The 13,173-nt window shown below is 41.4% G+C and overlaps 1 protein-coding gene across 8 annotated transcripts in view; it reads right to left on the bottom strand.

Annotated features, from left to right (window-relative positions):
- Positions 1 to 13,173, bottom strand: part of ZMIZ1 (zinc finger MIZ-type containing 1) — a 345,896-nt gene that overhangs the window by 223,879 nt on the left and 108,844 nt on the right. For all 8 annotated transcript variants that reach the window (XM_071564495.1, XM_071564494.1, XM_071564493.1 and 5 more), the window contains one exon: positions 1,001 to 1,083. The gene's annotated coding sequence lies outside the window, so the exon portion shown is untranslated. The remainder of the gene's footprint in view (positions 1 to 1,000; positions 1,084 to 13,173) is intronic.

Below are 13,173 nucleotides of genomic sequence, written 5' to 3'. Positions count from 1 at the left end.
GACAGAAATGTTCATCAAGAAATGCCTTGAGGTCAACTGTCTGTAACTCATCAGTGCAGCACTGAAAATATGGATAAGGAGGATTATAGGAGCATGGTAAAGCAGATTAAAAAAAAATCTATGTTCTGATGATCATTAACTTCTTTCCATTTGAAAATGGGTTCAGTTATCATCCATGCACCCTCAGTGGTGACGGTCACAGGGTACTGACTCCCCTCCTAATTTTAGCTGCATTCAAAACAACTACTGATACACCAAAGTGTCTTTAATGCTATTTCCCAATATAAGGAAAAGTCACTGAGATGTGACAAGCAGTGAAAGCTGAGATGACCCACATAGCAGTGTAAGGAGAGGCAGCTGGTCCACAAGAAAATTATGATGTAGGCCAAATTCTTGACAAGCACTGAACTATGCTGGAAATAAGGCAAAGATGAGCCTACCTATGGCTTTATAAAATACTTAAAATATTAAAAAAAACAAACCCTAAAAACAAAGGAAAAACAACAAGAGAACAAGTCTGCAAAGATTTTTTTAAGTGACGGAGGAAACTGAAACCCTAGAGTGCTCACTTTGCTTTTTTTTTAATTCCGTACAACAGCTGGACATAAGATATTGAACACATTACTGAGACTACTGTTCACTTCTACTCAGGGATTTCTGCTTTGTTTATTATAAATACACATTTATTGGCAGCAAGTAGAACATATTACTGCTCTGTTTTATAGCTCGAAAGGCTCGTGCAAGGAGTAATTTGTTTGTATTCTGTATCAGAATCAATACTGTACCAGGGATAGCCCGAAGAATGTTTATGTTGAGGGCTTTGCTTGCACTGTTTTGTTTTTGCAATCAATTGACCAAACAGGACTTCTTCTTAAAACAACAAATAAACTTTGATAGCGACCAGATCAGCAATGCAAGCATAAAACAGAACACAGCATCTCTAAAAAGACTGAAGGCGCATGGCGTTTTTACCACCTGATGGTACACACAGATTTCCTACCTGAGTATTTCCCACTGGCCTCTCTTCCTCTCGGTAGCTGGGGACTGTTTCCTCAGAGCCCTCACATAACAAGATCCATTTTCCTGAAATAAGAATACAGACACATCAAGCTTCTGTTCTCCCACATAACACAGCAGCACTTGAAGCAGCTCAGTGAACAGACTTGAAACGAGTGAGGAGCTTTTAGCAGTCCTGAGACCAAGCCTGGAGGACCAGATCTAAGGCTGGGTCGGGTTTCCAGCCCAGCTTTGCCACCCCCAAGCTTTTGATACTCAGTCCAGCAGTTTAAGTATTACAGGTTTTCATGGCTGTAACAATGAAATAAGGAAAAGATAGTAAGAATTCTTTTAAGGTTTATATCAAAATTTCCTGAGCCAAATGATAATTTTTTTTCAGTTAAAGGTCATGCTGAAGTCTCTCTTATTTTCTTTATAAAAGGTACTCTCTGACTGTTGTGAGCTAAACGCCATCAAAGCAAATAAACCAACCCCCGAACTCTGCTTAAGAAAATACACCAAAATACCTCAAACTCACCATCCTGTCTGTAGCAAAACAAAGCAAGTTTGTGGATCATGTTGGCACAGCACTGCGACTTCTAGGAAATGCTTTTTAATTATAAAGAAAGACTGCAAAGAGAGACAGGGGAATGTTTACGAGCAGTATATATTTTGTTACATGCTGTTTCAGCAGGCAGACAAGGTGTCCTTACAGTCTTATACTACCAGGCTCCAAAACTCAGCAAATACTGATAAAAGTAACACAGTGATTACATTTTGCCTCTCTTTTGACTATGGTCCAAATAACCTCCATGCAAAAGAATTTTCCATGAAAAAGCATTAAAAAAAGAAAAAAGGCACACAATTTGCAGCCAGAGATCAGCTGAGGTAGCAGACACTTCCATAACAACTCATACTATGCAAAAGTCACCGGTGACTTAAACTGCAGAAGAAAAACCTCCAGTTTTTACAAATAACTTGATAGTAATATACAATGTTTGCTCTGCAGTCATATTTCTTCTGTTCAATGGTAATTCACAAAGAATTGAACATGACTGAAAACTCTAAGCTAGAAACAGTCATCCCACCCCAACACATCCAGTGCCACCAAGGGACTGTCTGCTTCAGACAGAAACTCTGCTGGTTTTCTTGTCTCACAACAAAAGGCAATTTTACAGAAGTTACATATTGACAGGCACCCTCAGTGAATGATTGCCTTTAAGGCCTCATTGAACTGTGAATCTTTTTGCCCAGAACATATTTATTCTCATTCAGAAGTTTTCCACAGTGCTGTTGTTCTGCTTATACAAGTCAGGAAAAACATGTTAATTGACTCAGATTTAGTATGTATTAACATGACTTTCTCCGCTAATGCAGACTGGTCCTTAATGAAGTTGGAATTAGTTATTTTAGTTTGTTCCTCCCAAGCATAAACTTTTCTTCTGCGTGCCCCAAGAGCAGAGTTACCTTTCCAAGTGTAATTGGATGGCTAACTGGGATGTAGCATTTTCTTGGAAGCTTAGAAGTTTCTCTCTCTCTCCTGTACTCTTGCTTCCAACACTGCATTTGTGCAGCTGCATGGTTAGCTGGATTGGGGGAACTAATTTCCTTCCGCATGTTGTCTCATGAACAGCTGTGCCAACATAACACAGGGAGTAGGCACAGGGCAGGAGTGATCAGCCATGATGGCAGAGGGCAGGAACAGAGGCTGCTTAAACCAGCTTAAACTGCATTGCTGCAGCATACGAAGCCAAGGCTTTGCCCTCCTCCTCTGTGCTTTATTCTGCCCATCTGTAAAACTGGCACCACAATTCCTACTTTGTTTTATAAAGCACCTCTTAAAATAAAAGGGCTATCATTAACATTTCTATGAATTACATTACAGACCACCCACCCCCTTCACAAATCAGGTCCAAGCCCATTCTAAGGAGAATGGCACTGTCTCCATCAGCATCTGCTCCCTGGTTTCCCTGCACAACCTGCTCAGGGGCTCTACCATGTTCCCCCCCCACCACTCCAGCCTGTTCCTGTACCCCCACAGCAGCCACAGTTCTGCCAGCACACTCCACATGGTCCTGCTGGGAACTGCACTCAGCTTCTAAAAATAAAATTAGCTTCTTATTAAAGCCTGATACCTTCTCTCATCCTGTTTCTAGGAAGATCCCCAAAACAGTCTCACTGGCAAAGTTTGGGGGTAGCGAGCCACACCTGAAAATGAGAACAGATGGCAGGAGGAGGCATCACCTGGAAAGTCCTTCCAGCTGGCTGGCCTCGGCCACCCTTTCCAGGTGTGAAACCACAGCCTTACTGTGGCACAACTCTTTTTCATATTCACACCTGGTTCACAGCCTGTCACGCAGCTGCACGAGCAGACTCCGGGAAACACCAAGTCCTTTCCTCAGGCACCCACCAGTGCCCAGTCTGGGAGCTGTGGGGTGGGAATGGATGGGATCCAGCGGCACTCCAGCCAGGAGGGTTCCCTGCTCCTCCAGCTCCAGCAGAGGGAGCACAAAAACGCAGGTTTTTTGGCTACCAACGGCTTGATGCTTGCAATCCCGGGCACTCTGTGTTAAGCTGCTTCTACAGGGGTGCGTATGTGATGCATTACAAGGGCATAACAGACAAAACTCTTGCTCCGTGTAGATTACACTGTAAAATCAATACAGTGAAGGAGATGACCAAGACAGGTCAGGAAGGCTGCAGGAGCTGAGGGGAGAAAGGAGAGGCTACACAGTAGAGCTGCCAACTCCAGCGATTTTATCGTGTCCCATGCAACACGAGGAATTTTTCCCAAAGCCAGCTCTCCAAAGTCTCATCACATAAAAATTTCAGCTTCCAGCTCTTTGCTTGCTTGTTTTAAAGGATATATTTATGTCCAGGCTTCCAAAGTTCAAAAGCAAAGCTGTAAAGGTAAACCCCAAAGACTTAAAAAACAGGAAAGGAAACAAGAATTGCCAAAATCTGTTGTCTCTACATCATGGGCAAAATAATCTCAGCTTGGGGAATTTCACTTAATTTTACTTCATTTACTGTCAATTAGCACACAGTTAATTACTGGTTCTGAAGTTGAGGAAAATATGGAGAGTAAGCAGTTCAGTAGACACTGAAGGGAATGCTCTTCCTCTACATTCCCAAGGCTCAATTTCACTCAGACACCTTCTTCCCCGCCAGCTTTCCTAGTCTGATTTCCTTTGTTTCTGCCATGCCTTAACCTTAGCCCAGCCCAATACCTTTGGCAAGGCAACAGGTTGTGTGTGCAATGGTTTGACTGCTTCTCCTCATTTCGCTTTTGTCCTTTGACTTCTCCTTCCTGCTTCACTCCATTTCCCCTTTCCCAGCCCGGACTCCTCCTCCTCTTCCTCTGGTCCCCATCCCTCAAGAACACTCTCACTTAGGCCTGGGGTGGCTGCAGTCCCTCAAGGGTGCCCTGCCTGCATTCTGGGGCAGCCATAATCCCTCAGGGGCATTCCCAAAGGGCAGCCCAGGCAATGTCCCCAACCCCTGCTACCAAACCCATCAGTTTTAGCCCAATATAGTTTCAACATTTTTTTCTTTTAACATGGTGTTCTATTTCTTGGTGATTTTGCCAAGATGAATCAATGAAAAAGGTCTATATACATAAAGGAAACACCCAGAGCAAACTCTGTATTACAGGAAGTCTTAAAATTAAAGCATATAAGAAATACTGTGTGGGGTAACTGGAAGAAATTCAGTAGGGAAGTAACACAACAGTTCATCCTTAAACCTCCTAAGTCTCAGCTGTATCACTACAACAGACTTGGGTCAAACACAAAGAACTTTCCCTGCTTTCTTATCACATCCTGGTCCCACCTGGTGACTGACAGATTTTAGAGTCAAGTTTATTATAGATGTTTCTGGGCTGTCATAGATCTTTCTGGAGCCCTGTTTTTCTTTCTCAGCCCTACCCTCTGAGGAAAGCAAGAGGGACCCCAGGGTACGTCACTGTCTACACCTCAGCTCTCAGCCTGTGCTGGACTTAAATAACTGTAAATAAATCAATTTCTAAGGATAACCAAGAGCAAAACCTTCAGTTTCCATGCAGAAAATATCACTTGGCCTCTATATACCCAGACAAAAATGAAGAGATAGCAAAGAAAAAACATCTACACAGAAATTCCTGGAAAACAAAAATACTGCAAAGATAGACAGTCAAAATATGTTGTACAATCTTCCTATGGAAATATGTAAGGCAGGTGCATTTCAGGGTATTTTCCTACTTTCACAAATTATTTCCAAATTCCAGTATTTTTTTCCTTGAACTGCAGAGTATGTTCTAACTCAAAATTCCTGTAAAACCACAGCATGTTAGCAATCCAAACTTCTCATTTATCCAGGGCTGTAACTGGGTCATAAGTGAAGAACACAAAGTGCTGCTTTTCCTAAATAAGCGTACTGGTCAGCAAGTGTACTTCTGCTATGTGAAAACATTAACAAACTTCTACAGAGTGCTTAAGTATTTCATGCACTCCTTATTAGGTATAGTAGCCCTCTATCAACTCAGGAGTTTTTGGAAACTTGGACTTTTTGGAAATTCTAAAGCAAGTCCAAATCAACACTAAGTGTATGCCTGACGAAGACTGTATGCCATCCTCACTGACAAAGGGATAGTCTGCTGGTTTTGTGAGAGAGAAGCAGAAAATGTTGTTTGAGTGAGAATGCAAAATAGGTGAGGGTTTTGGAGAAAAAAAAGACCCAGGGAGATACTAATCTCAATGCAGCTTGGTGTGCTTCTTCCCTGAGCAGAGAAGGGATGGATAAGAGAGGAAAGGAAAGCTGGGAAGATCTGGGGTGAGAGAAGCAGGACTGCAGCTTTCAATTTTGCCTACACCTACACTTGGTCCTCAATAATCCTTATTAAAACAAGAACTAAAAAGCACGCAAACTCATCACACCAACATGCAGCAAACACACAGCTGGAAAACACAGACATTCATCTGATCAAACAGACAGGATGAATGCTCCTTCCAAACCCAAGCAGCAGAAAGCTACACAAAGTGGCCAAGCTGCACTAAACTTCTCATGTGCCTCTCCTGGCACCACGTAACACATTCTGCTCCCTGGCCCAGCAACACATGGTGTCAGCCTCCTGCTTACATCCCACCAGGACTCTCTGTGCTCTGCAAAGTCCCCGGCAAACCCTCAGCCAGCACTCCTCCGTCACCTCATTTCTTCCTGATACAGTTTTTTTCCCAGAACAGCAGCAGATTCCCACAGGGGGCTGCAGTGGAGAAGCTTGCCACATTGAAAACCACATACACTTAGACACTTAGTCTAACCTATGGCTCCTGTATCACTCACTTACTACAACCAGTCCTCATGGGACATTTCTCAGTGTCACCCTGTCAGACAGAATGCTCTCTTTTTCAGGCTGCATCTGAATTTAAGATGGGTCTAGTGCAGCTAAAAACACCAGCCCAGGATTGCTGTTGTCCCATGTCTCTGCACTCCTGCCACAGCCCTGAAAACCCTGAAGTCCCCAGCGCAGTGCTGCATCCCACCTCCCTCCCACACCCTCCAGATTTAGGGAGCTGCATGTGAGTAAAAATGCTGGATCAGGGGTAAAAGCAGGAACAGAGGAAAAGGACTACAAGGACAGGCACTTCAGCCACACCTCTGTGAAACTATAGCCTGAAGCAGGTGGCTTTGGCCAGAGCTGAAAAATAAGAAAGATTGTGTGCCAGCCCTGTGCAAGGGAGTCAGTCTAGGCAAAGCTCCGTGCCCCCTGCCAGGCTGCTCCTCTCTCCAGCACCTGGCTCCAGTGTCACAGCACTCAGACACAGTAAAAAAAATCAGTCTGGGGCAGATGAATCCAAAACAACCAAAGTTTGCAATTCGTTATCACTTCATGAGTGACCATCGTAGTCATGGCTCTTCCCTAGTCCACAGCAGGCAGTAGCAGACTACACGGCATCCCTTCAGAGCAGAGGACTGAGTTGCCAACTCACAGGCATAGGATAAAAAGTACTATTAATCTTGGCTTAAACTGAACCATTGTTCTGGAGATTGGACATCTCTTGTAAACCTCCATTATCAGAGACCATTTGCCATCTATTTCCGTAGCAACTTTTTCATTTGTTTTGTTCTATTTCAGAAAAATTTTCCCCTTCCCTTTTCCTTAAGTCTTACAGTACTTAACAGAGCCTTAAACAATAATCCACTCAAGCACAACCATGGAACTGGTTTCAAGGAACAAAGGCTGCTTCTGGCATCACCAGTGCATCTGACTCTTCCTGCATACAGCTGCCTGTATATCCTCTGCATATTTGCAGAGCACCAGAAGCTACAAATTTCTCTCTGCTTCTCCTGTATATCGGATACAAAATAAACTGTAGGCAGGAGGAACATACTGAAATTATACTTAGCATCAGCTATGGGTGCAGGTGAGTCACAAGCCAATTCTGCAGCTAATCTTGCTAAAGGAACAAGGAGAAGACTGACCTGAAAAGAAAACAGTAAGCATGAGTAAGTCAAATGAACAAAAAAACACAAACAATCTAGCTCAAGGGAGGTGAAGCAGTAGAAGCAGTGTCTCAGGCTCTGTAAAGGAGATTATTGCCACATCTAGCAGTTAGCACCCACCCAAGTAGTGTGCCATCAACTTAATTCTCAAACGAGACTAGCAGAACAGCAAGACAGGATTAGACATGCTTGTTTTTAACCATTCTTTGCTCTCTCTAGTGGAATACTATCAGCACAGCATTGGCATCAAAATTACTACCCTTCAAAATGCACAGAGCACATTTTTAATTTTACATGTCGCAGTTATGTCGTATGGGGTTATTTATTTTTTAATTTAACATGGTAAAACATATTTAATCTGTTTTGAGAAAAGAACAAATTGATTTAGCGAGCAGTTCAAGGCTCTCCCTGGAGACACTCAACCACATTCAGCAATCTGGATATAAGTTGAGACTTCACTAAAGTCATTTTAATTGTAGGTCATAAGAAATGTCAAGATATAAACCACCAAGGAATACTAAAAATTAAGCCATCATCTCTGAGAGTAACAAATGTCATATATTTGGCAGCAGAATATTTTTTAAATCTTTATAGCATTAGTATTCAAGGACAGCAGCAAAGCATAGGGCTTAGAACTACATGCAATGTGTGCATTATTTTTGTGGGGGTGGGGGGGTGGAACTCGAAACCTACATAAAATGCAAAAATACCGGGGTGAAGGAAACTTAAAACATACATTTGTATTGGTGGTGGTGGTGCATTTTTTTTTACTTTGTTTCACTACACTAAACATATTTTGTTAATAAACAAGTTTTGCTTTATCTTCGTCTGAAAACATTTGTCCTTAGTGCTATGGATCAGGGTTGTCTATACAGTACTACACATGTGCAAAAAGGGAGCACAAAAGGGAGGAAAGCTGTTTTTTAAGGAAAACATTAAAAACAAACAGAAACCCACAAAGCCTTAGAACACTTTCAGAGTTTAGTAACAAACTTTTACAAGGAAAAAATTCTTCATTTTTTTCTAAGCTAAAAAATGCTTTTTAAACACGTTTTTTTGTGTAGAAGTTACATCCCAACTTGTGCATTTTTGAGCTGGATCCCCCATATACTAAAACCCTTTTGCAGAGCTCAGCTGAAATCCCCTAAATTTTCCTTTGCCCACTTGCCTAAAATAACAATGATAAAGAGGACTCTGACCTTGGCAGATCACAGTGAAAACCCCTCCAGTTTAACTTCTTAAAACAGAAGTTAAAAATTAAGTGCAATCATTTTCAAAACCAATGAACAGTATTTGAGAGCTCTTACTAATGTATCTAGTGAAAACATATATAAACTAGCTCCTCCTCTGACATTCTGTGATCTGAAATTGTTAAAAGGTCAGCAATGTAAAAGCAGGACCAGGTTTTATTACCATGTCTGCTTAATAACCTCTTAAACTCGATAAACATACAAATTTCCATTCCTGCCCTTACCTTCCACTCAGGGGAGTGGAGATCAGAAGGGTATTTTGCTGCTTTTATTTAAATCAGAATGGAACTCACCTGTAAACAGGTATTTGAACAGAAAGCAGTTCAAGTGATGCGCTGAAGACCCATATTAAGAGAAACAAGTTCATGTGTGTGCAAGGAAAAAAAAATAATTTGACATCCTATATTGTTGCCAGTCAGCTCATTAATTCAAAATTACAAACCTCAATTTTGTTGGTTTTACTCACTGTCCCTGGCAGGTGTGCCAAAAGCTATGGGTGAAATTCTACTTCTCTAAACATGAAACTAAGCATTTCATACAAGTTCGAATCTATCCTCTGCCAAGTCTGTTGTCTCAACTGCCTTCACATCAGCTCACTGAATGCTACTGCACCATAACCACTCTTTGCTGTAACATTAACCACCACGTACATGGAAACCCACGTCCATAAGTGGTGCGGTGCAGGAGGCATTGCCTGTGTGAGTGGTATTGTCGTGGCAGGGAAGTGAACAGCAGGAAAGCTGCAACACCATGACCCAAGTAAGATGCAGGCAGAAACAATTTTAGACATCCAAGCCTTTAATGCAAATTAACATCACAGAAATAAAAGCTTCGAAAAGAATAATTGCACAGATGCCTCAGAGGAAGAATGGTATCTTGGGATTTAATAGCTAGAAGCAGTCTTCCCCCAGATTCTCTTTAGGTCATTTGGTCACAGCAGACAGTGCTCCTTGCTGTCTATCACACAAGCCATTACACAAGTACTCTCAAACTGGTAGCCCTGAATCCTGGTTTTCTGGTCCCCTGGAGGGCTGCAGGGGCCTTCCCTGATGCCAAGCCCTGCCAGGCTGCCTGCGCTAAAACTCGAGGTCATCGGCAGCTCAGAGAGGCAGCATTACACAATTCATGTTCTGCATGGACATCTGAGCTGGAGAGACATTCATTTCAAAATAAGCTCAAGTTTGCCTCGGGATCTTCTAGGTTTTACTGCAGGCTGTTCTTAAACTCTTCCACTGATAGCGTTTGTAAAACTCGAATTAATTTTCTGTGACACTGAAATAGGGAGGGAGTTACCCTAAACAAAACCCCAGTCCTGCCTCACTGACTTCACTTCTTATATCTGCACTAATATTCACTCATTTCTCTGCTGTCCTCAAAAGCCCTTTCTCTCCAACATACCAAAAGCTTTTAACCCATATTAAAGCCACTATCATTCAGCCCCAGCTGCAAACAGGCACTGCTGTGGCACAGCCACTATTCCATAAGAGGTGGGCCCTGGAAAATCTTGCTCAGACACTTGGAGATGTGGCTGCCTCTGACCATCTGCTGTGTCCCTTCAACAAAGATGAGGCTCCCTGCAACAGGGTTGGCCAGGGCTCATATCCACACCTCTGCTTTACATGTGCAAGGGGCAGTTTGGTCAAGAAAGGTACATTTTTTTACAAGAAAGTGGACAGAGTTTCAACAACTGAGGCAGTGGCAAACGTTCCCTTCTGGCAGCTCCTCTCAGGGGGTGGGATGGACATCTGAGGAGGGGTGAATTAGAGGGAGAACAGCTGTTTGCTCAGTGAATGAGTCACAGGACTCAGCTATTAATTCTTCCTCTCAAGAAAATATTGCCCCCGTTCCAGCCCACCCACCATCCTATAAAACAAACAAGTATATAATGGAGGTCAGGGAGGGGGAGCTCAGTAAGAGGAAAGGGAAAAAAAGAGAAAAAACAGTCAAGCATTTAATATTTACATAAGAATGAAATGTTTCATTAATTACATACAGAATCAATTTGCAGCTATTTTCTCTAAATTTCTCAGTCAAACCCACAGATTTGAAGCACTTTGAACTGTGCTGCACCAGTAATTGTGGATGAATATTTTAGATCAGTCTTGAATCACTGTACTGCACACACCAAATGAACTAATAAGCTACTCATGTGTGGACTACTAATGCATTTTCTTTCTTTGCTAGACAGATGGAGTGCAGTCTAAAATCAGTTGAATTGGCTACTGGGAGGCTTCAGAAAGGCTTAGAAAAATCTTTAGTTCTACTGTTTTATTAAAAATACCACTCAATAGCCTGCATGCATTAAAAAGGAGCCCGGAAGATGCAGAAAAACCCAAACAAGTTTACAAAGATTCGAAGGAAGATTCGGGAATTTCATGTGACTATAGCAAGCCTCAGAGTGACCGCGCATTGTGAAATGTTATTAAAGGACTGTTGAAAAGATGAACACTCTTGCCATCTATATGATATTTATCACAATACAAACATTTATGGGCAGTCATTTTAAATCACATATAGTGGCATATCACTTCTGTAATCTGACAGATGTGTTCTAGTTTACAGAAGCATCTGTTGAGTCATCAGGACATCAGAATAGTTAATTGCACTTTGGGGATGCTTTCAGAGATTAAAAGTTGCCTTACTTCAAGCAAATTTTAAGTGTCCTTATAGATTAAGCTTCTTTTTCATATACAAAATTAACATATGTACCCACACTGCACAGAAATTAATGTATGAAATGTAAAGAAGAATTTCCCTTAGGGATCATCTGTTTTCTTCCGCCTCCTGTTCATTGCCTCGCACTGTGCTCAGCAATAAGGAACAAAAAACAAAGATACAACTTGAATCATGCATGATTCTGAAATATAAACTAAGACTTGGCTATACTGGGCAAAGCCTAGAGAAGAAGCTGCTTTGGGTCAAGAACTTTTAAAAATATCTAACAGCTAACAACTACTAAATAATGCCTGTTTCTTTCCTTTTTTTTTTTTTTCAAAATACTTATACTTCACAAGCTTTTTTTTTACTGTTTATTCTAAAACAAATGCTGTACAGGCTGTATCTTTCACCATGACAAGAGTATGAGACAAGCCAGGAGAACCACCCACAAGATTAAACATGGGCTGAAAGACATTGAGACATCCCTCAGCTGAAGTTATACCAATTGCTTCCTATACACAGCTAAGAACTAGAAGCAAATACCATTCATACACCTAATTATCCAAATACTTGAATTAAAAAGATTAGAACACTTGTGGAAGACTACTATGAGTTTTCGACATGAATGAACAGATGAGATCTTTCCCATGCTTCCAACCCTGAATTTCTTTGTAACCTTCTGACCTTCATAGCACTAGGAGGATTAAGAAAACATATTTCTTAGGAAGAAGGCTCTATCATATAAACTTAGATTTAAAACAGTTCAGCAGTGGATTTTTTAGTTGGTTGGTATTTTACCAAAAAACCCCAACCAAACAAAATTAATCAGTCCAAAAATGGTGTAATCAGCTGTTTCTCCGATGTGATTGAATCCATCTGGTCTGTAGCTCACAAGCCACAGGGATCCCATGATTAATTCAATGAAGTATTTGATTTCACTCAAGAAGCCATCATAAAGCTCAAGTGCAAATGCATAACCAGGAGCACTGTGCAAGAACACAGACACCAACACTGCATCTGGGCTTTCCTTCCTATAAATCCTGAAGTGACAGCACATCTCAGCCTAACTAGACTGTTATTCTTTAGTGCAGAGGAAATCAAACTTGAAGGGAGAGTGTAAAAGTTGAGACAAACACTGCAATCATGACCATGCTTTAAAAAGGTCCCATACTTCTGAAGTTACAGCATATTCTCTTGCTGCTTAACCAAACTAAGATTGCTGTCTCGGAGGCATTAAATTATTAGCTAATTAGCCCTGAGTAAGGACAACAGTATGTTGATGCTGGCAAACTGTGAAAAGAACACTTCAGCAAAGAAGATCAATAGCATTTTTGTCTGGCTTACAATAAGAAAACTGCTGGCCCAGGTTATAAGTTTAAGCCATTTTTCATTTGGCAGACAAGACAGCAGTAGTGACAGATCAATACAGTCACTTTACAATAGGCTGCTGCTCCTGCAGATGGCAGGACCATAAACAGGCATCATTTTTAAAGCCTGGAGCAATCCATTACTTGGGACAGAAACCACCTGACCTTTTATAATATTTAGACATTTCTACACAAAAAGGAAAATCCTAAAACAAAACAGAGGGAAAATCAGGAGAATTACCTGTCCTGTAACACAGAAGGGAATATGAGGTATTTGAAATTCAATGTTTAAAGTAGCAAGCTTTGTGCTATTTGGGAGATCACATTAAAGCTGTAAGGTTAACATGAGCTAACTACTCATCCCTTCAAAGAGAAAACACTATTGGGCATCAGATCTTATACAATGCAATTTTCTTATTTCT

The sequence above is a fragment of the Pithys albifrons genome, chromosome 9 (genome assembly GCF_047495875.1).
Source record: "Pithys albifrons albifrons isolate INPA30051 chromosome 9, PitAlb_v1, whole genome shotgun sequence".
Lineage (NCBI taxonomy): Eukaryota > Metazoa > Chordata > Aves > Passeriformes > Thamnophilidae > Pithys > Pithys albifrons.
The sequence above is the reverse complement of the archived record's forward strand: the minus strand, read 5'-3'. Positions and strand labels throughout refer to the sequence as shown.